The sequence below is a fragment of the Erpetoichthys calabaricus genome, chromosome 16 (assembly GCF_900747795.2).
Source record: "Erpetoichthys calabaricus chromosome 16, fErpCal1.3, whole genome shotgun sequence".
NCBI classification, from domain to species: domain Eukaryota; kingdom Metazoa; phylum Chordata; class Cladistia; order Polypteriformes; family Polypteridae; genus Erpetoichthys; species Erpetoichthys calabaricus.
In genome coordinates, this window is record NC_041409.2 from 99909500 (window position 1) to 99932445 (window position 22946).

At 42.1% G+C, this 22946-nt stretch overlaps 1 protein-coding gene across 2 annotated transcripts in view; it reads left to right on the forward strand.

Annotated features, from left to right (window-relative positions):
• Positions 1 to 235: 235 nt before the first annotated feature.
• The window catches only part of heatr5a (HEAT repeat containing 5a), a 150260-nt gene continuing 127549 nt past the window's right edge, over positions 236 to 22946 (forward strand). For both annotated transcript variants that reach the window (XM_051919998.1, XM_028822013.2), the window contains exon 1: positions 236 to 478. The gene's annotated coding sequence lies outside the window, so the exon portion shown is untranslated. The remainder of the gene's footprint in view (positions 479 to 22946) is intronic.

The window sequence follows — 22946 nt, forward strand, 5'->3', positions numbered from 1 at the left end:
ATCTGCGCAGCTTTCTGCGCGAAAGGCTCACGACTGCGCACGCGCTGCAGTAGGTTCTGTTCTGCTGCGCAGACTGGATCGAATATCTCGCGGGGTATCTTGTATTACTAGTTCGATTTCGGGAAGCCTTCCGGTTGGCTTAAAGTAGTTCTCACTGATAAATCCGGATTTTTTTTTTTTATTTCAGGAACTCAATTAAGAATTCGGCAGCGTACAATGTAGAATATCGCCGCGTTCAATCAGAGATGTCTGCTCGACACTCGATTGCGCACTCCTGACTCGCGAGGCTTGTGCTCTATTTGTTTTCCTTTGAGCGGCGGCGGTGGAGTTGGTGCGCGCGCTCAGTCACCCGCCCGCGGGTCTGCTTCAGTCAGTCAGTGAGCGGTTCAGACGGGCAGCTGTAGCCGCTCAAGTGCTCTCCCTGGTGTGCCTACTGACTAGGAGTTCCTTCAGTAACATCTGCACTTCTAGCTACGCGGTAAGTAGATTCACGGGCCTGTCCTTTGTGGTTACATCTTGTAGGCTGTGTGGGGTTCTTGTCTCCCGCGTGCATTAGAATGAAAAAGGAGTGGAAACTGAGAGCGAGTTCACCAGCAGGCCAGCCTCGCAGGTCAGTTTATAGACGGTGGGCGTTGTGGAGTTGTGAAGCGAAACAATCATCTTGATGTTGCTTATATAGTGGCATGTAAACTTATTTATTTTTTACCAGAAGCTTCGGGGGAGTGTGTGGGTTTAGTTTAAAGTCCGCAAACTCCGGTGTGTCGTAACTCGACTTCTTGTTTAGTCGATCACGTTCATAAATCACACGAGCGCACACCTATCTGTCAACGCGAAAAAAAAAAAACCAACACAAAAGCTCTCCGAAGTCTCCGGCACGGTGTAGCCGACTCGGTCTCGCTCTGCCGCCTCCTCGCTGATGGGCTCGCATTTCCATTGCGCTTCTTCCATCATTGAATTAATAATGATGGTGTTGGAGCTGCCGGTAAATGAGCCTCGCGCTTGATTTATTGGACTTCGCAGCGGATCGTTTTCGCTCTCCGACTGTTTTGCGTAGCGTCGGATCGAGAGCACGGATACGATCATGTAATGTGGGTACTCGCGTGTGCCTTTGTGGAAAGTGAATTTTGTTTTTTTGTTTTTTTTTTAATGCGAAGGCGAAAGCCAAACAGGAGTGGCTTTTTCCTGATTGAATTTCTTATCAGTCATGCAACCTTGAACTGTAATGTGAACTGCTCTGTTACAATTGTAAGGATTTGACTTATTTTGTTTTATCAGTTTCTCAAGTTGCTGCAAACCAGAAACCTTTTTTAAAGCCTAGCAGTTGTATTTCACAATGTCCATCTCTCTTCTCAACCTGCTATCTAGGAGCTGCTGTAGCCCATTCCAATATCTTATCGATTGATGTAGCACATTTCTTTCTGTGTGTAGAGTTTGCATGTTCTCTCCATACGAGTTTCCCTTCCACACCCTGAAAGATATGCAGGTTAGATGGTCTGCTATTTCCATGTGAGATTTAGCATGAATGGCCTCTATGATGAACTGAAGTCCCCTCCAGAGGCTGTGTTTTTGGGATAGTAGGTGGACTGAAGGCTTGTCCAGGGGGTGTTTTGTTTTGGGATAGTAGGCACCAGCAGTCCTGAACTGGATTAATCAGGTTTGAGAATGTTATCAGGCAGTGTGGTGCAGTGGTTATGGCTTTGAACCCTGAGGTTCTGGGTTCAAATCCTGCCATTGACACTGTGTGACCCCGAGTAAGTCGCTTCACCTGCCGGTGCTCCAATTGGAAAACCAAAGGAAATGGAACCGCGTTGGATAAAAGTGTTGGCTAAATAAATACAAACAAATCATTCTGTATGTATTGGAGTGATCAGAAAGCAGTAGAGCACGTCTGTCAAATTCAGGTCCTGGAGGGCCGCATTGGCTGCATGTTTTTGTTCTAGGTACTTCCTACATTAGAGCAACTGTGACGTGAACAGGCACATCCATCCTATTCACTTAGGATCTCCAACATCAAGTCGAGAGTTGAGGTCCGTAAAGACCTACAGTACTCTGTACCACATTGCAGTATTTGACTGAAGTGGGGGAAAAAAATTTTGATCCAATTTGTTCACGTGATGTAAATAGATTTGGGGGTGCTGAATGTAAATCTGACAGCATAATTCAGTTTTTGAGAGCTGAATATTTAAAATGGAAAAAAGAAAAGCACCTTTTTAGAGGAAAAAGCAATACATTTTTAAAATAAAATTTTTTAGAGTTGAGCAAATTATATACTTATGTAATTATTTTAAATATAATTATTACTTACCTTATAAACATTAAAGTAGTCACTTGGTAGTATTTACCTCTTCTAATTCTTTAAAGGCGTTGCACAAAATGGATTTTTAAAGACATTTTGCTCCTGAATGCTAGCAAGAAAGAGAGAAGCAGCTCAACTTGTTCCTCGTAGTTTTCCATGTTTGTATTCCCAAGGAAATTGTGGCGCACGCTTTGCTTTTCTTTTCTAGTAATGGCAGGTTCTATGTTCTTTTTACCGTTTGCTTACCCATTACCTGGGCAAGGCAATGGATGGGCCAACATGACCTTGTGTATTTCAGTAAAAACCATTTAAACAGCTTTTTCTTTTGTGTACCGTAAGAGCCATTTGTTTGCCTGTATATTAGTGCATAGTCTATGGGAGGTTCTTATAACCTTCACAAGCTGAATTGGTGTACAGTAATCCCTCGCTATCTCGCGCTTCGACTTTCGCGGCTTCACTCTATCACGGATTTTATATACAGTAATCCCTCATTACTTCGCGGTTCACTTTTCGCGGATTCACGACTTCGCGGATTTTATATGTAAGCATATCTAAATATATAACGCAGATTTTTCACTGCTTCGCGGGTTTCTACGGACAATGGGTCTTTTTACTTCTGGTATTTGCTTCCTCAGTTGGTTTGCCCAGTTGATTTCATACAAGAGATGCTATTGGCGGATGGCTGAGAAGCTACCCAATCAGAGCACGCAGTTAAGTTCCTGTGTGCTGCTGATTGGCTCAGCGATGGAATGCTGCATTAACCAGGAAGTCTCATCTCACTCATTCAGCATTAACGTGCTCTTGCTACTGCATTCAGGGGATTATCACCTTCATCGTCATCATTTTTACTGCGCAGCATATTCATCACCATCATCACGTCATATATAGCTACGTGTACTTCGCTATACAGTAAGTGTAAACTTATCTACCAATTTCATATTGCTTAGCAGTTGTCCCTGTTATTAATAGAGTAAAGGGTGGGTTGTAAACAATACAGGGAGGGTTTAAAAACGTCCAAATACACGTTAAATAATTAAATAAATATAGTGTCCCTACTTCGCGGAAATTCAGTTATCGCGGTCGGCCTTGGAACCTATCTCCCACGATAAGTGAGGGATTACTGTATAAGCATATTTAAATATAAATCGCGGATTTTTCGCTGGTTCGTGGGTTTCAGTGGACAATGGGTCTTTTAATTTCTGGTACATGCTTCCTCAGTTGGTTTGCCCAGTTGATTTCATACAAGGAACGCTATTGGCAGATGGCTGAGAAGCTACCCAACCAGAGTGTGTATTGCGTATTAAATAAAACTCCTCAAATATATTGTGAGCACGGGGGCTGTTCGTACCCCTAGAGGATCCGGTCGCTCCTCAAAAAACGCTGAAAGACTACCTTCACATTACTCCCTTCCTTGCTGGGCTTACTTGTGGCTGCTCTGTCAAGCGATATGCTTCCCGCACGGTGCTTCGCATACTTAAAAGATCAAACAGCACGTATTGATTTTTGATTGTTTGCTTTTCTCTCTCTCTCTCTCTCTCTGACATTCTCTGCTCCTGACGGAGGGGGTGTGAGCAGAGGGGCTGTTCACACACTGGCCTAGAGGATACGGATGCTCCTCTAAAAAATGCTGAAAGACTGCCTTCATATTGCTGTCCGGCAGTGCTTCACATACTTAAAAGCCCAAACAGCCCTGTTGATTTTTGATTGTTTGCTTTTTTTTCACTCTCGCTCCTGACGCGCACTTCTTTGAAGAAGAAGATATGTTTGCATTCTTTTAATTGTGAGATGGAACTGTCATCTCTGTCTTGTCATGGAGCACAGTTTAAACTTTTGAAAAAGAGACAAATGTTTGTTTGCAGTGTTTGAATAACGTTCCTGTCTCACTACAACCTCCTGTGTTTCTGCGCAAATCTGTGACTCTACACATGACAATATAAAAATAACCATATAAACATATGGTTTCTACTTCGCGGATTTTCACCTTTTGCTTGGGGTTCTGGAACGCAACCCCTGCGATGGAGGACGGATTACCGTATTCTAGCTGTTTCTTGTCCCACTGATTATAGAACATTAGAACACTCTGGACGAGAACAGGCCATTCAGCCCATCAAAGCTCGCCAGTCCTATCCACTTATTTCTTCCAAGTCGAGTTTTGAAAGTCCCTAATGTCTTACTGTCCACCACACTATTTGGTCGCTTATTCCAAGTGTCTATGCTTCTCTGTGTAAAGAAACACTTCCTAATGTTTGAGCGAAATTTCCCCTTCACAAGTTTCCAGCTGTGTCCCCGTGTTCTTGATGAACTCATTTTAAAATAACCATCTCGATCCACTGGACTAATTCCATTCATAATTTTAAACACTTCAATCATGTGACCTCTTAATCTTCTTTTCCTTAAAATTTAGATTAGTCTCAGTTAGTGACCTGCCTGGCTGTGTGTAAGGCATGGCGGGCACCCGGTTTTTAAACTGTACCTTATGTGCTCAATAGTATGAAAGCTAACGTGCTGTATTGAACGTGCAGCGCCGTACGTTTAGAGCGTACTGAAGGTGAAGTAAAACATCTTCAAGTTTAGAAACAACTGAAGAAATGCTAAGTTTAGAGAAGTGACATTTTCAATTTTTTTGCCTTTTATTCTACGTGTGTAACAACTTTTTTTCTTTATTCTTGTGTGGACTGCTTGCTTTGAATTTTCACCAAGTCTTTTAAAACAAACTGTTGGACTGAGAGATTTCTTTCGGCACGCGTTTGACCCGCTACATGTACCTTAAAAAGGCATCTTTCTAAATATAAATTCCTGGCTGTTTTGTAGGAATAATAACAGTGGGGGAAAAAAAAGTACAGATTAAGAGCAAAAGTCGGTTTCCAGGAAGACTTTTTGTCTTTCAAGAAAGATGACCCTTTTTCAGTTCAAAATATACTTCAACTAATATTCTGAGCATGAATAATACTTCTACTATAAATCCATCCATCCTCCAACCTGCTATATCCTAACACAGGGTCATGGGGGTCTTCAGGAGCCAATCCCAGGCCAACACAAGGCACAAGGTAGGAACAAATCCCGGGCAGGGTGCCAGCCCACCGCAGGGCACACACACACACACACACCAAGCACACACTAATGAAAATTTAGGATCGCCAATGCACTTAACCTGCATGTCTTTGAACTGTGGGAAGAAACCCAGGCAGACACGAGGAGAACATGCACACTCCACGCAGGGAGGACCCGGGAAGTGAATCCAGACAGGTCTTCTTACTGCGAGGCAGGAGAGCTACCACTGCGCCACTGTGCTGCCCCCTATACTATAAATCAGACCTGCCATGTATACTCGCCTTTAAGTTCTCCCGCGGATAAGTCGGGGCTTAAATTTTACCGTATAATTTCTGGTATTTTATAATGTTGGTCGTATAAGTTGAATGCGGAAAACTCGTCCCAAGAGATTATGATATGCTAACGCCCACCTGAGAGAGTCACCACAGAGCACACAGCCTTTTTTTTTTTTTTTTTTTCTTTTCTCCTATGTATTGTGCCTACGTGACCACATGGTGATACCCGCACTATTCCAAAGCAACGTTTGTACTCTTTAGTGTATCTCACACCTTTAGAGCATCCCTTATCTACAGTGGAGCGTTCGATCAGAAATGAAGCTGCTGGACATCACAAGATGAGTAACCACCCACGTGCATGAGGATACCAACCCCACCAGGAAATGCCTTTGCAAAATAACACAATTAATATTGCTCAATAACTACACTTTTTTTGCAAAATAACAGAACAGAACAGGTCAGGTGGGGGAGCATGCACTGGTACGTCACATTGCTGTTCCCACCACACGACAAAACAGCTCAGGATCCTGGTTGGCAACCCCCCAGGCAGACACGCGGTCCAGTCCAACCCTCTGGAAATGACCCTCTATGCGTCACAGCCAGGTGTTACATGGGGGTCCCCTTGGCCTGGGCCAGCCACTCGGGTTGTCAACAATGAGAATCCTGCGAGCCAAATCGCCCTCAGAGAATCGCGCCACATGGCCATAGTGCCGTAACTGACGCTCCCTCACAATGCAGGTAATGTGCTTCATTCGGGACTCCATGAGCAACACAAAGTCAAACCAGCGGCCCCCAAGGATTCTCAGTAGAGACACTCATGAAGGAGTCCAGTCTTTGTCTCAGGTCACAGGATAGCGTCCATGTCTCACAACCATATAGCAAGACAGGAAGCACCAGGACTTGGACCTTCGTCCTTTTTCAGATATCAGGAGCGCCACACACCCCTTTACAGTGACCTCATGACCCCCCCGTGCTCCCCCAATCCATCTACTGACTTCATATGAAGAGTCACCAGAGACATGAATGTCACTGCCGAGGTAAGTAAACCTCTCGACAAGGTCGACACTCTCTCTGCAGACAGACACACACTGCTTATGGCCGTGCCCAAGAGGTCCTTAAAGGCCTGGATGTTGGTTTCTGTCAGGACACTCGCAAGCCCAGACACTCAGACTCCTCGCTCAGTCTCTTGAGACCCCCAATCAGAGCCTCCATTGACTCTGTGAAGATCACAGCATCGTCAGTAATGTCAAGATCTGTGAATCTTTCTTCACCAATAGATGCCCTACAGCCGCTGGACCCCAGTACCTTGCCCAACTCCCAGTCCATACAAGCACTGAACAGAGTAGGAGCAGAACACACCACTGACGAATCCCAGAATCAACTGGAAAAAACGCAGAGGTTCTCCCTCCACTCTGCACAACACTAAAGGTACCAGTGTACAGGCTGGCCATGATATCCGGCAACCTCGAGGGAATCCCGTGAACCCTCAGGATGTCCCACAGGGCAGCTCGATCAACTGAGTCAAATGCTTTAGGAAAATTGACAAAGGCTGCAAAGAAACTCTGCCGATATTGGCGTTTGCGCTCCATGAGAACCCTCAGTGCCAGAATGTGGTCGATGGTAGACTTCTTAGGCATAAAACCCGACTGCTCCGGTCGCTGGCAGGTGAGCAGGTGATCACGGATCCTGTTGAAGACGACCCTAGCAAGGACCTTACCCAGCACCGAGAGCAGTGTTGTCCCCCTGTAGTTGTTGCAATCCAGGCGATCTCCCTTCCCTTTCCAGATGGGGACAACAAGTCCTGTTTTCCAGTGAGTTGGGATGATACCTGTCTCCCAAATGGAAGCAAAGATTGCTTTCAGTGCCAGGAGGACAGCCTGACCACCAGCCTGGAGAAGTTCACCCTGGAAATCACAGATCTCTGCAACCTTCCCTACCCTCAGCTGGTTCACCACCTGTGCTGTCTCAGTGAGATTGGGGGGGTTCACAGCCATTTGGAGGATCAGTCACAAGGACCGCAGACCCTGAGATATCCAACGTCTGACCCAGAAGATCAGCTTTGAACAGCTAGCCCAGCGGGTCACAACTGCAGTGTCATCTGTTAGGTTTAGGATGACACTGACATGTAAAATAACAAAATAAACGTCCATAGTTTTTAACACAGATTGAGCACAGTTTATTTTATTAAACAGTGTTTCATTAATTTTAAAATAAATTGTGCAAAAGTCACAAACATCAAATTAACCGTAGTGTTAAAGTCTAACATTAAGACTTGCATACAATAATATGTTTTTCTAATAGTGATTATAATGATAAAGGGGTCAATTGTCAATATAAAAAACGCACGCTGCTCTGTTGTAGCTGATTTTTCAGTTTTTAATCGGGCCTTGTAATTGACCATTTTTAAAGGACCAATCGGCCTTGGTGTTTATCGTGTGGTGCGGTGGGTTTGTGTGCTGCTCGAATGTGTGTTTTTTTTCTTTTTCTCTTTATATTGTTGCCAGTCTCATCCATCCGTCCATCCATTATCCAACCCGCTATATCCTAACTAGAGGGTCACGGGGGTCTGCTGGAGCCAATCCCAGCCAACACAGGGCGCACGGCAGGAAACAAACCCCGGGCAGGGCGCCAGCCCACCGCAGTGCCAGTCTCATGCTGTGTATTTGCAGCTTGCTGTGTGCTTATCGTGTATTACTGTGCAAGCGTCTGTCTGAAGCAGCAGTGCTGAAGCCCACATCCCCCGGGGCTCTGGAGTGTAGCTCTCTTTTCTTTTTACTTGCGCAGTGTGTTGCACAGTTAATCTTGTAGCTAATCTTTGATATATTAGAAAGTACTGTAGCGTAGTTGAGTGTGGGAAACATATTGCATTCCAGTAGCAATCTGCTATGAAATGTCTACGATTTCCATTTCAGACTGTTGTGTGTGTGCCACACATTTTCACTTTGGGCAAAAAAAAAGCATCTGCAGGTCAAGGCCGGCCGTGTCTGTGCTGATAAAGTAAGAACAGATGCACCTCGGCATCGCTGTCGGGAGCCAGTGGGGTTTGATAGCATGCTGACTTTTGTTTTTATTTATTTATTGTTTTGTTCTTTTATTTCACCTTATACAATTTCTTGTATTAGGAATGTGTTAGTTTTCTCATACCACGCAGGGTCAGCCATTGTACAGCACCCCTGGAGCAATTGCAGGTTAAGGGTCTTGCTCAAGCGCCCAGCAGAGTAGGATCTCTTTTGGCAGTGACAAGGATTTGATCCGGCAACCTTCTGGATACCAGCACAGATCCTTAGCCTCAGAGCCACCACTCCCGACTTGTGTTGCATTCTAGTGGAACTGTCATGTCGAGCCCTCCAGTGTGAAGAGGACTTGGCATTCTGGAATATACAACAGCCAGTGATTGTTACCTGAATGCATAAAGTCTTTTGTCATTGGGGAGTCCTCCTTAAATTGGCCATGTTCTGCTTTGAGGGGAGAAAGCACAGGATAGAAGTGAAGAGAGGAGTGGAGAGGTTGGTTGGTCTGTGCTGCATTTTAAGGGTTCAAAGTGAGCCGTTGATGTGGAAAACTGTTGATAATTTGGTTCTAAGTACCTTGTGATCATCTTATGAACTAAATGTATTCAATTGTACAGAAGTAGTGAGAAGTCCAGCAAAATGACACCTTTTATTCCATCTCGCTTGAAGAAGGGGCCTGAGTTGCCTCAAACTTTGCATATTGTAATCTTTTTAGTTCACCAATAAAAGGGGTCATTTTGTTTGACTTGTCGCTACATCCATAATGGCTAACACAGTTCAACACTTTCGTACAATTGTACAGAATCAAATTTAGATCATATAACCAAGGAAGCTTTGTGGAGTACACGGCTGTTGCTCCTGTTTCTGGGTGGCTTGGTTTGGACAACACATCCTAAGGCTGGATGACTTGATGACTTACAACAAAACGATACTCGGATATCAACTCATAAACATACAGCAACACCCATTTTTTTTTTTTATAAGCTGATTGAAATACTGTATTAGTTACATTTGTGCAACTATGCCCTGCAAGCAGGTCCTCCAACTTACAGGGAAAACTTGAGGGTTGGTGGCAGGACTGGCACTCCAGCCACTTTAAGAAACGTCACACTGTTCCATTCCTTTCGAACTGGTGTGGTGCTGAGGTATCACATTTTGCACAGCTGCACTTGAGTCCTAATTTGGGATCGTGAGGTGGGTGCTGCAATGCGCTGTATAAGTACTGCAACAACAACAACATTTATTTCTAGAGCACACTTTCATACAAATGATGAGCTCAAAGTGCTTTACAGGATGAAGAAAGAGGAAAAGACAAAATAAATAAGAAAATAGAATTAGGGAACACTAATTAACAGAGCATAAAAGTAAGGTCTGATGGACAGGGAGGAGAGAAAAAAATAAAATCTGCAGGGGTTCCAGGCCACGAGACCACTTGGCCAGCCCCCTCTAGGCATTCTACATAAATGACCTCAATCAGTCCTCATTGTATTCAGGGTTCACATGGAAGAACTTGATGATGACAGTCATGTGGACCTCTGGCCTTTAAACCATCAATGGAGGGACAGACGGTGCTTTGATTAGGTGGTGGTGGTACAGATCACAGAAAACTGGAAAAAGAACAGAAGAGGAAGTAGGGGTTAGTACGAATTGTGGAGCCACCTGGAATGATAATTAAATACATATATAGTACAGAGTATTAGGATTAAACTAAAATGAACCTCTGAGAAAGCCACGTAACAATAATGAGTTTTTAGCAGTTTGTTTAAAGTGCTCCACTGTATCAGCCTGGCAAATTTCTATCGGTAAACTCGTATTCCAGATTTGAGGTGCATAACCACAGAAGGCCGCCCCCCGCCTCACCACTTCTTTTACGTTTAGCTCTTGGGATTCTAATCAGACTATCATTTGAAGATCTAAGGGTCCGATTTGGAGTGTCAGGGGAAAGACATTCTGAAATAGAGGAGAGAGCAGATGACTGAAGGCTTTGTAAACCATCAGCAGGATTTTAAAGTCTCCCTCTCTTTCCATCTTTCTTTCTCTCTCTCTCTTTCTTATCGGTCTCTCTCTCTCTCTCTCTCTCTCTCATTTTATCTTTCTGTTTATCTTTCATTCTCTATCACTGTCTCTTTCTCTCTCTCTCTTTTTATCTCTTTCTTTCTCTTTCTCTCTAGCTGTTTTTGTTTTTTTCCTCTTCAGTTCAAAAGGACATCAATTTTTTTAAAGCCAAAGGTGTTTTACTTGTGGGTTTATGTCACTGTTCCTCCTTCTCGAGACATTTACAGTCATAGATTACATCAGCTGACTTCATCTCTCCATTACCTTGTAAATGAATGTTGCAGTACTTGGAAATGTGTAAAGCCATTCCGTCCTTTATTTTAAAATGGTAATAATTTGAGATGAAGCAGATTATTGCTTCTCGGGTCCATAAGGTTTCTTACTACACACTGTTCACAGACATCTACTTTAACAGTTACACACAATGTGGTCTAAATACACACCAGGATCGCTAAAAAGAAAGAAAATTTTAAAATAAAGACAACTTCTGACTCACAGTAAGGCATTACACAGGCGTGTTGCTGTTGGTCTTGACACACTCGTCTGCTGAATGATTTGTTAGCTGAAAGTCCTCAGTGTAGGTGTGTCAGAGGGCCGATGTGCCGCATTGTTGATAATGACACTCAGTTCTGTCTTCATACTCTCTTCCTCTACTACCTCCAGGGGGTCCAGAGTGCTTCCCATAACTGAGGCTGCCCTTCTAATTAGCGTGTTGGTTCAGAGGACCTCTCTTGAAGTGATGTCACCAGCCCAGCACACCACACCGGCCATCACAGATTTATAGAACACATGAAAGATGTCATTACTCACAGTAAAGGGATGTAGTCTCCTAAGATAAAAGAGCCAATCAGTTAATTTGAAAAAAAGCAAGCAGCAATGGAGGACTCTTGGAGGACCAGGGGAATTAAAATTAGCAGTGTATTGAAAATAATTCAGCTGCCTTGAGTGGACAGTTATGGCCGTAATAAGCATTTTTCTGAAGGTCACAGAGAAGAAAATCTGAAAGTACGGCTCATTTTTAATACTCGCAGGCAGAGAGCTAAAGGCATGCCACGCAATTAAGTGACATGTTCCATTAACAGCAAGAACTGGCTCGAAAAAAAACCCGCAATAAAGCTCGACTCAAGGGGAAAAAAATGTGCCAAATGACGAGAAGTGCATCCACGAGTAATGGTTGTAAGTCCCAACTGTCAGAAACGTGTGCTTCCGTTCCATTCAAGCAAGTCCAGACTCACCTCTCAGACGAGTCTCCATTGCACCCCTACCTTCAGCCAAGTAAAAGACTTAAAATGGTGTTCATGGACACAGAAAAAGAGCATTATGAGAATATTATTAGTAAGGGGTAAATCAGAAAGTAGAGGCAGTTTGAATATTGCACAGTAACAGCAACAGAGAGAAAGCGGAGCAATACAACACATTCCAGATGGCTTATGGGTAATCTGAACAGGTACAGTGCAGTGCTCTGCCGTTGGTCTACTTGAAGTCAAGGTTAAATGAACGTGGACGCTCTGCTGCAACATCACACCATTGTTGAGCAACGTGCTGTAGTGAGAGTTCTTTGGGCAGGGGAAGTGAAATTCACAGGAGGATGATCACTGTGCAGATCACTAAGCTGTTTGGGTATCCATCTTGCTCAATCTTCATGGTACCCCAAGTCATCCTGTACTATGGTGCGTGCAGATCTGTAGCTGATGTCCAAATGTGTAGCGATGGCCGACAATGTAATTCTTTGATCTTCTTTGATGAAGTCATTCACCATGTCAGCGTGGGCTTGTATGTGCGATGTTGACGGTCTACCAGATCGAGCTTCGTCAGTTACACTTGTTCTTCAAGCTTTAAATATTTCTACCCATTCATTGACTGCTGCATTGAGCCAACATACTTTGGTGTATTTCAGCAAAATTCAGTTATATAAAATTCAGTAATGTTTTTTGCGAAAAATGCACTTTGAATGTTAGTCTTATTTCCTTAGGGGTTGGAAATAATGGATGCTCTGGTCAGGACTGTCGATCTGCTGGGGGGCATTTGTTGGTGAAGAGACAGACATTCACTGATCTTGACTTTGCTGATGATGCTGTGATCTTTGAGGAGTCAATGGAGGCTCTGATCAGGGGTCTCAAGAGACTGAGGGTCTGGACTTGTGAGGGTCCTGATAAAAACCAAGAGCCAGGCCTTTATTGACCTCTTAGGCACGGCCATCAGCAGTGTGTCTGTCCGCAGAGAGAGTGTCGACCTCGTCATTGGGAGGTTTACTTACCTCAGCTGTGACATTCATGTGACTCTGGTGACTCTTCCTATGAAGTCAGTAGACGGATTGGGAGAGCACGGGGGGTCATGATGTCACTGGAAAAGGGTGTGTGGCGCTCCTCATATCTGCAAAAGGACGATGGTCCAAGTCTTCAGAGTGCTGGTGCTTCCTGTCTTGCTATATGGTTGTGAGTCATGGATGCTATCCAGTGACCCGAGATGAAGACTGGGCTCCTTTGGTATTGGGTCTCTCTGGAAAATCCTTGGGTACCGCTGGTTTGAGGCACATGACCTGCATTGTGAGGGAGCGTCAGTTACGGCATTATGGCCTTGTGGCACAATTCCCTGTGGATGATCCTTATTGTTGTGGAGCCGAGTGGCTGGACCAGCCCAAGGGGATGCCCAGTTAACCTCTGGCTGTGGCAGATAGAGGGTCATTTCCGTAGGGTGGGACTGGACTGCACATCGGCCTGGGGGGTTGCCAGTCAGGATCCCAAGCTGTTTCGTCGTGTAGTGGGTGTGGTAACACGCTGTACCAGTGCCTGCTCCCCAACCTGACCTGACCTGGAATAATCTTGCAGTGAATGTGTCGGGGAATAAAGTAATGAAATAACTACAATTAATGTGGCTTGTATGACTGTTTTGAAGCAGTACAAAAACCAGGATTCTTTTTCTTTACTTTTGTTGTTTCCAAGTAAGCATCCATAGCATGAATATACATTACTGAAGACCCCTGGCCTGTGTATGCAGGTGTGGCTATGATCCAGCAGTTTGGAAAGATAGAAAAACATAGCCACATAGTGTCGGGATTTGCAGTGCAGCATTTGAATGGCAAAACACCGTACTTCCATTTTCTCATTGTTTGTTATAATGAATGATTTTATGCTGTTTTTTGTTTTTACTTATTTTGCATTAGTGTTCAGTCCCACTGGTGGGTCCAAAACTGGGGCTGAGTTTAAAGGGTTAAAGTACACAGACTGGTGAAATTTTAGGAAGAAACAATTTGGCGGAGCCTTTCCAGCACTGGATTTTGCTGCAATTCATTACAAACTTTCTAACAAGTTGTCTCCAGACGTAGATTCTTGATCCATAGCCTCGTGGGGACTACTGCTGTTTTGTAGTGGTGATGTTTAAGAAGGATTGGAATCTCTCTTATTTCAAGATTATAACATTTAATGTGGAAATATCTTGGTTAACTTTTATTCATGTCATAGTATGGTCTAGGCTTTAAAAAAAGACGCACATAACCTCTGTTGGTAATATGTAGGTGAAATTTTAAGCTGATTTAATTCTTCATAGCTGTGCAGGAAAACCGCCCAATCCGTGGTGTCGTAATATGAGCCTGAGGGAGACCACAGCTGCCAAGCTGTTTACAATACGAAATTAGTTCATTACTGTGATCAACCTTTAATTAGTGGTTGGATTCTGTTTTGTTTCAGAGCCTTTTGATTTGCAATTTAGTAACACTCAAAACATTTCACCTTAACGCCAGCTGATAATACACTAGTCAAGTAGCCAATTAGGAACAATTACACCACCACCATTGTGCTATTTCTGTTTTCTTACTATGTTTAAATTTTAAAGTAAATACTTTTTACATGTATAATTGGCCTAACTTGAATTTGTGCATTTGCTTTTGAATAATTTATTGCCAAGACTGTCATGTGACAGTAACAACCCTATAAACCTATTTAATCATGTGATCATACACAAACTTTTTGTATTGCTGATAAAGAAAGAATTTTAATTTAGATTGCTTATTGTTTTGCTTTTACTTTTTCAAGAAGGATCGCAAGACCCTCACCTTCTGAACTCCAGGCAAAGCAGTTCATTTTAACTGTGTATTTGTTCTCTGCCTTTTTCCAAGGTGACTTACAACTAGGCATGAGGCAAAATTTCATTATATCGAATTTAGCGATGCAAAATACTGTCAATACGAAATATAGTTCAGTTCAATTTGATGGACAGCCTTCTTCAAATCATCCCTTAGATTTTCGATGATCGGCAAGTCAGGGGACTGTGACGGCCATTCCAGAACATTGTACTTCTCCCTCTGCATGAATGCCTTTGTAGATTTCCAACTGTGTTTTGGGTCATTGTCTTGTTGGAATATCCAACCCCTGCGTAACTTTGTGACTGATGCTTGAACATTATCCTGAAGAATTTGTTACTATTGGGTTGAATTCATCTGACCCTCGACTTTAACAAGGGCCCCAGTCCCTGAACTAGCCACACAGCCCCACAGCATGATGGAACCTCCACCAAATTTGACAGTAGGTAGCAGGTGTTTTCCTTGGACTGCGGTGTTCTTCTTCCGCCATGCAAAGCGCTTTTTGTTCTGACCAAATAACTCCATTTTTGTCTCATCAGTCCAAAGCACTTTGTTCCAAAATGAATCTGGCTTGTCTGAATGAGCATTGGCATATAACAAGCGACTCTGTTTGTGGCGTCAGTGCAGAAAGGGCTTCTTTCATACAGATGTTCTTTGTGCAAATTGTGCTGAATTATAGAACGATGTACAGATACACCATCTGCAGCCAGATGTTCTTGCAGGTCTTTGGAGGTGATCTGTGGTTGTCTGTAACCATTCTCACAATCCTGCTCATATGCCGCTCCTGTATTTGTCTTGGCCTGCCAGATCTGCTGGTTTAACAGCAACTGTGCCTGAGGCCTTCCATTTCGTGATGACATTCCTTGCAGTTGAAACTGACAGTTTAAACCTCTGAGATGGCTTTTTGTAGCCTTCACCTAAACCAGGAGACTCAACAATCTTTGTTTTCAGATCTTTGGAGAGTTGCTTTGAGGATCCCATGCTGTCACTCTTCAGAGGAGAGTCAATGGGATGGAAGCACAACTTGTAACTGACCACCTTAAATACCTTTATATCTCATGATGGACACACCTGTCTATGAAGTTCAAGGCTTAACAAGCTCATCACACCAAGTAATCCGCATTGAGCAGTGACAGGCATTCAAATCAGCACAATGACAAGGTGACCCACATTTGTGTACAGCCAGTTTTTCACATTTGATTTAATTTCATACAACTAAATACTGCGTCACTAAAAATCTTTGTTCGGAAAACACCGCAGTACTCAGATGTTCCTAGGAAATGAAAGACAGAGCACTGTTATCTTTATTGTTGAGAGGAGAGTCAGTTATTATGCAGGCTGAGAGGGGTTCCCAAACTTTCTCATATGAGTGTGTGTGTGTATATGTAATATATATATAATATATTGTACAGATAACTGACAACATTGTAGTTCATTGACACCGCTAGTTTGTTAGTTTCAGTGTAATCTCATGCAGTGGGCATCCTATAATACGTAATGCACAAATGCTGAAAATAGGACTAAATACAGTCTCGGGACAAGAAGGACAGTCTGATAGTTAAATGACATATGCATGGTTAAGGGGTCATTTATTGGAATTGAGAAAATAAGGATAAATACTTGTATAAAACACTAGTGCTTGCAGTAGGTTTTTACAACTCATTAGAGCAAGCGTGATTAATGTCACAACTGAAAAATACTGTGAATTGGAATGTCAGTTGAAGACATTATTAAGTGCTGCTGAGTGTTGGATAATGCTTGCTCTCTCTCTTTATCTTCTAAAAGTTAAGAACCTGGCACAAGTTGGCATATTGGAGAGTTTTTTGTAGTTTTGGGTTTACTGCACAGAAATTGTTGTCATTGACTAGCTCACTGATTTTATGAACTGTACGATTCCACTGGCGTAGCCTTAGGGCCAATTTAAACAATATATAAAGCAGTTGGCGCACATTGAAAACTGCATTTTTATTTAATTAGCCTGTGATGTGGTATCCTAAAGCTGAGAACTGCATGCTCATTAAATGCATTTCATCAAAGAGATCGTTGGCATGCATGCGGTCCTGTCCATCTTTTTCATTAGGATGTTTGTATTTTCTAGTTCATAAAACTAATTTGTGAATTTTCTTTGCAGAAGTAATTAGATTTTCTTAGTGTGGCAGCTTTGGGTGCAAAGACCGTACACTTTAAACATGCAAGTCAAGCTTGTTATTATCGGAACCTGGAATATTAAATTTGTAAATTATGGACAGGTTCTTTTCTGGCTCTACTTTTGAGCTACATTGTGTTACAATTGTTTTCGACGCTGAACAATTCTATCAAATCATTTGTTTTTGGATTCAGTGTTTTTTTGTTCATTTTTTAATTGGGGCCTTTTTTTGCTGCCATTTTGTTGTTTGTCCAGCTGTGCTAATTGCCAGCTTTTATCCAGTTGGGGTTGTGGCTTCAGAGGTCAAGATCTTGTCAGTCATTCCACATCAGGATAAAAGTGTCATTCCAGCTTCACTTCGTTATACGACTGCTCTGATTCCAAAACCCTTCTTGTGCTTTGACACAAGAATGACAAACAGACACCATAAAGGTTTGGGGCAGCCACCTGTATAATGTACCTTGGCTGAAAAATGGTAATTCAAGATTGTGAGTGGTTCATAAGACTGAGTCCAAAACAGAACTGTCAGTAGTGAATCAAGATGACCGCTTTAAAGGCCAGAGTAGGTAGTGATGTCATCTGGGCCGGAAGTGACGTCATCAGCGGTGAGGGCAGAAAGAGTGACATCATCAAAGGCGAGGGAACCCTGCAGGATTTCCTGAGAGTGGTCTGCAAGGGACCGGGAGACAGTTAGTGCACTCTGCCGTCCTTTAGTTGATTCCTACTCGCATGTGTGTGACAGCTCGTGTTTCGTTATTTCATGTTTGTTCTCTTGGTTTGTTCTCACTGGTGTAGATCTCTGCAAACCTTTTTGGCCTTGATCTTGTCTTGTGGTTTTTGTTCTCCTGGTTCAGATCATTGCTTCATTTACTTTTCCTCTGTCTTTTTTTCCCCAGTTTTTGTCATTTTTTTCCACCCTCTGAGCAGAATAGTCCTATGTACTTAGTACAATGAAATTCTTACTTGTATGTCCCCTCAGATCAGCTGACCAAAATACAATACCTAGAAAGACACACACACACAGTGCACACTTCTGACTTGAGTTAGGATCCTGCAGAACCTGGATAAGTATCTCAGTCCTTCATCCTATCAAATCCTCAGGTAAATACCGGTGTCCGTAAACACCAATGCAGTTTCGGTGAGATCACAACAAACTTCAATCTAAGCTTATGATTATTTGTAATGAAACCAGGCATATCCAACACTAGAAATTAAGACAGAATAAAACTTACAAACTGAATGTTTCAAATTAAAGTCCATACAGCAAGCTTCTCCTCAGATTGATTGTTTGGTTTTTTAGCTGCTGCAGACTTTATCTTAATAATTTATTTATATAACACCTTTCCCATTCTTACTCCAACTAAGGTGTACCTTTCACGTGCCTGCCCTGCTCCTTTGTTTTTCTCTTAGGCCCGACTTTTGGTCGGCAAGTGGTTAGCCTGACAAATATGTTGGAGAAGTTAACCCACTTGATGCGTCTCACTCTCTCATCTCCTCTTGTGATATTTCCAAAACCTTTCTCTGTGGAGTTCCTTGGTGGCTGATCATGCAAGAATTAGCAATGGTTGAATCAGCTGAAATTGGACAACTGATGATTTCCAATGATCTTGTCACTTGTCAGTGAAGATGCTTTAGCTAAAAAAATATTTTGACTACAAAGTCCCAAGCACCAGTTTTATATCTTCTCGCAAGCATATGCACACTGGTTAGTTTATCTGCGCTTACAGGAGTTCAGTATTTTTCAAGTCACAGTTATTTCTTCACAAACATGGTATATACATTTGCCGTGCAAAATTGTGTTTAAAAGTCCAGTGTTTTCTATACATTGTAAAAAAAATATCTTGCCCTTACTGGTGCCCTGGCAATGGGGCATGAAGCAACACTAGAAATAAAAGCCTAATGCTTACCGAATAGATCATCTATGAGTTTCGACAAAAGAAAACCTGCCTTCCGTTGATTTCCATGGTTGTGAGAACAAAAGGCATTTGAGAGAAAATTATTACATATTCCTGGTATTATTTTTCTTGAGGTAAAGATACATTGCGAGTTCTCACATATTGTAAATACAGAAGTAAATCAAAACAGAACCAACTGTGTGATGCCAACGGTTTATTATGGTTTTATTGTTCAAGAGGAAATCATGTCACCATGGGGAAGGTGAACGGTCATTGTGGAAGAAGACAAACACTGAGATGACCGTACATAGCTGGTCGTCATTTAAAATGGCTGAATCTCATATGGTTTTTGTTTGAAAATTTACATATACAGTGGGGCCTTGGTTTGTGAGCATAATTCGTTCTGGAAACGAAGCGAAATTTCCCATAAGAAATAATGAAAACTCCACCAAAACCAAAAATATTCATATAAAAATGATTAAGACAAAATATAAAGTAAAAATACATAAAACAAATTAACCTGCACTTTACCTTTGAAAAGAATCGTGGCTGGTGTGAGGGAGACGAGAGAGAGGAGGAGAAGGGTTATTGTGTAGGACAACTTTCACTCCTGTAGGCTCACTGGAATCTTTTTCTTTTTTTGCAACTTTTAACAAGGAATCTTTCTAATGACAGTTGCGGAAATGTGACATTGCATTGTTGTTAAGCAGATTGATGGCTCGCACGCAAATTTAAAAAAATGCTTTACGCATACACACGTGGTCACAATGCTATAGTAAACAGTATCCGCTCGTACGGATGTTGACTATACGAATGAGGGACGTTAACTGAGACCGAGCATGGGAGACGATTACCCACAATCCCTCAGTGAGAGAGAACCACCATCGGCTCAGTTGTGATCACATGATGCTTGGCAGGCAAAGCGTATACGTACTACTCGTATTGCAAGACCTCGCTCGTTTATGAAGTTAAAATTTATTAAAAATTTTTGCTCGTCTTGCAAAACACTCGTAGACTAAGTTACTCATAATCCAAGGTTTTACTGTATAAGCTATTTTACAGTGTGTGTGTAATCGTAAGATTCCGATCAATGCTCAACAAATGTATTCACTAAGTTTTAAGGGTTTTGTTTTCCGGTGACACTTTCTGCTCCATTAATTCCAGTGTAAAGGTCAGGTGTTTTGTGTTTTGTTTTTTTTTTTTTTTAATTATAGAAAATACTGTACTTTGGAACACAATTACGTGTGGCTAATGCATATCCAACATGTTTGTGAAGAAATGACTTTGACTTTACCAATCTACTAATTATTACGTTGTTGTAATATTTGCTTTTACATTTGCGTATCTCTCCGTATTCTTCCATTTATTTCCAAGCGCATGCATCCTAATATCTTCTCTCTCTTGAATAACCACAATGTCATCCTGAAAGTCATCATCATGTGCTTGCTTCTTGCCTGTTAAGTTCCTGTCTAAATGAACACCATCAAAAAACGATGCAAATCTGTCTCATGAGCTTAAGGTACAGTTTTATTTACAGAGCTTTATTCAGTTAAAAGCAGCCTCCTATCTATATAATCCTGTAATAATCCTAATGACCTTGCTCTCTGATCTCCAAAGGTCACACAAAAAGACACTTTCCCCTCGGGGATTAACAAAATATCTCAAATCAAAATCAACAAATCCCCATAAGTCATCTTGGTAAGCTTTGCACACCTGATCCCATTCCTCTCACGTTCTATTGGATCAGATGGGAAGCGTCTGTAAAGTGCCATCTTCAGGTCTCTCCACACATGAGGTTTACATCTGGGCTTTGACTGGACCACTCAAGGCCCATCAGAGTCCTGAAGCCACTCTATTAGTTGTCCTGGCTGTATGCTTTAGGTGATTGAACTGTCACTCCAGTCTGAGGTGACATTTCATCTGAAGCAGGTTTACTTCAAGGACCTCTCTGGATTTGGCTGCATTCATCCTTCCCACAACATCATTTATTTTTGTCTCATGTTTTCATACAAATGCTATAGCTTAGAGTGCTTTACAAGATGAAGAAAGAAAAATATAAAAATTAGATTAGGCAATGCTAAGTAACAAAGAATAAAGTAAGGTCTGATGGTCAGGGAGGACAGAAAAAACAAAACAAAAACTCCAGAGGTCTGGAGAACAAAAAAAAAAAACAAAATCTGCAGGGGATTGTGGAAGAAAGAATTGTTGACCCGTAAAATGGAAGGAGTCAGAGTCTCACACCAGAAGAAATGTTCATAAGCTTTCTTTTATTCTTGCATACCTAGACTGGAGTGTCAGTAGCATGCGCGCTGACAGGAAAGAGTTCAGCTCTTTTATATCAGCTGATTGTGTGCACACTTTACAAGTTCGTATAAAGGCAGATTAATGCATGAGCCTTTTAGGGCTTAAAATAGACGGCGGGTACAGATGAGTTCATAGCTTAGCTTATTCGTAAAACAGGAAAAACAGTTTATAAAAATACATTTCTGGTAAAGGCAGCTTTCTGGTAAAGTCAGATTCTTTTGAACTGCTCACACAGGTCAGCATCAGTAATATATGTTAAAGGTCACATATACAGTTTCTGAAAACTGTCAAGTACACATTTTCTTAAATATAAAAAGGACAGTTATCTGTAAACTGAAAATTTCCATTCCACAGGATCCAAGGCCAGAAGACCACCCAGCCCACCTGACATCAGTGATCTCAGTAAGTCCTCATGGTTTTCAGGCTTCACGTGGAAGAATTAGATGCTGATGGTCATGTGGACATCTGGCCTTCAAATCCACAAGTCTCCCTGTCCCCTTCGCACGATACTGCCACCTCTGTGCTTCACTTTAGGCCTGGCATTAGGCAGGTGATGAGCAGCGCCTGGTCTTCAGAAGATGTAGTGCTTGGAGTTGTGCCAAAAGGCTTCAAATTTTTGTCTGATCGGACCAGAGAGTCTTTGTCCTCATGAAATATTACCAGTAACGATCTATAAAAAGTGCTGACTTTACTCCCCAGTACACAGGTATTTGAGAGCCATGTTTTAAAGAAAGAGTGAGGTGAAATGCTATCTGCCTTGTATTTTGTGATGAAGACCTTTATCCTTCTTTATTCTGGAGGTGCCCATGTCAAGGTGAACACCATCACACAGTTGAATGAAACCCATCCACCCTAATGTTCTGCTCTCTAATGGCTTCAGCAAAAGATGTGTGATTGGCCTCCATTTAAAGTAAGTGTAGCCGCCGAAGTATAAGGCGAGATCAAGCACGGGTAAAACGCGTGCCAAAAGAAATCTCTCAGTCCAAAAGTTTGTTTTCAAATTATTTAGTGAAAGTTAAAAGCTAATAATCCACACAAGAATAAAGAAAAAAGTAGTTACACACGTAGAATAAAAGGCAAAAAAAAAAGGAAAAATGTATCTTCTCTAAACGTAGCTTTTCTTGAGAAACTTTATTTCTGTACTTCTTAATTTCTTCTTCTGTACGCCTTAAGTGTACGGCTCTGCACTTAAATAACCATGAGTTACTTCACACGCTGAAAAGGTCCATAGGCCCGTGGGCATGGGCACGGTTTAAAACCTTGTGCCCTCTACACCTTACACATGGCAAGGCTGGTCACTAACTGAGAATAATGTTTAGTCAGAGCTGTTAGAAATGGCAAGAATATACCAATTCAGTTCTACTTATGGGGGTTATAGGAACCTCTCATAGATTATGCATTGTCAAGTAGTAAAATATTTATGTAACTAGGAAATGGCTCTTACAGTAAGTTTGGATCACAAAGTATTACGACTTCTTAAAGACAAAGGTGTTTTTTTCCCCCCCGGGTTTGGTTTAACCGAACTCTCTTTCCTTTTCCAATAACATTTATTTCTAGAGCACGTTTTCATACAAATGATGGAGCTCAAAGTGCTTTACAAGATGAAGAAAGAAAAAAGAAAAATATAAAAATAAGATTAGGCAAAGAATAAAAGTAAGGTGGTCTGATGGACGGGAGGACAGAAAAAAAAATCTGCAGGGGTTCTGAGGCCAGGCCTTCTCATCCGACATCACCGATGCTCTCCTGGTCACAAATTCCCATCTTCCTACACCTTGTGGAAAAGCCTTCCTAGAAGAGCTGAAGCTGTTAGAGCTGCAAAGGGTGGGCCGACTCCA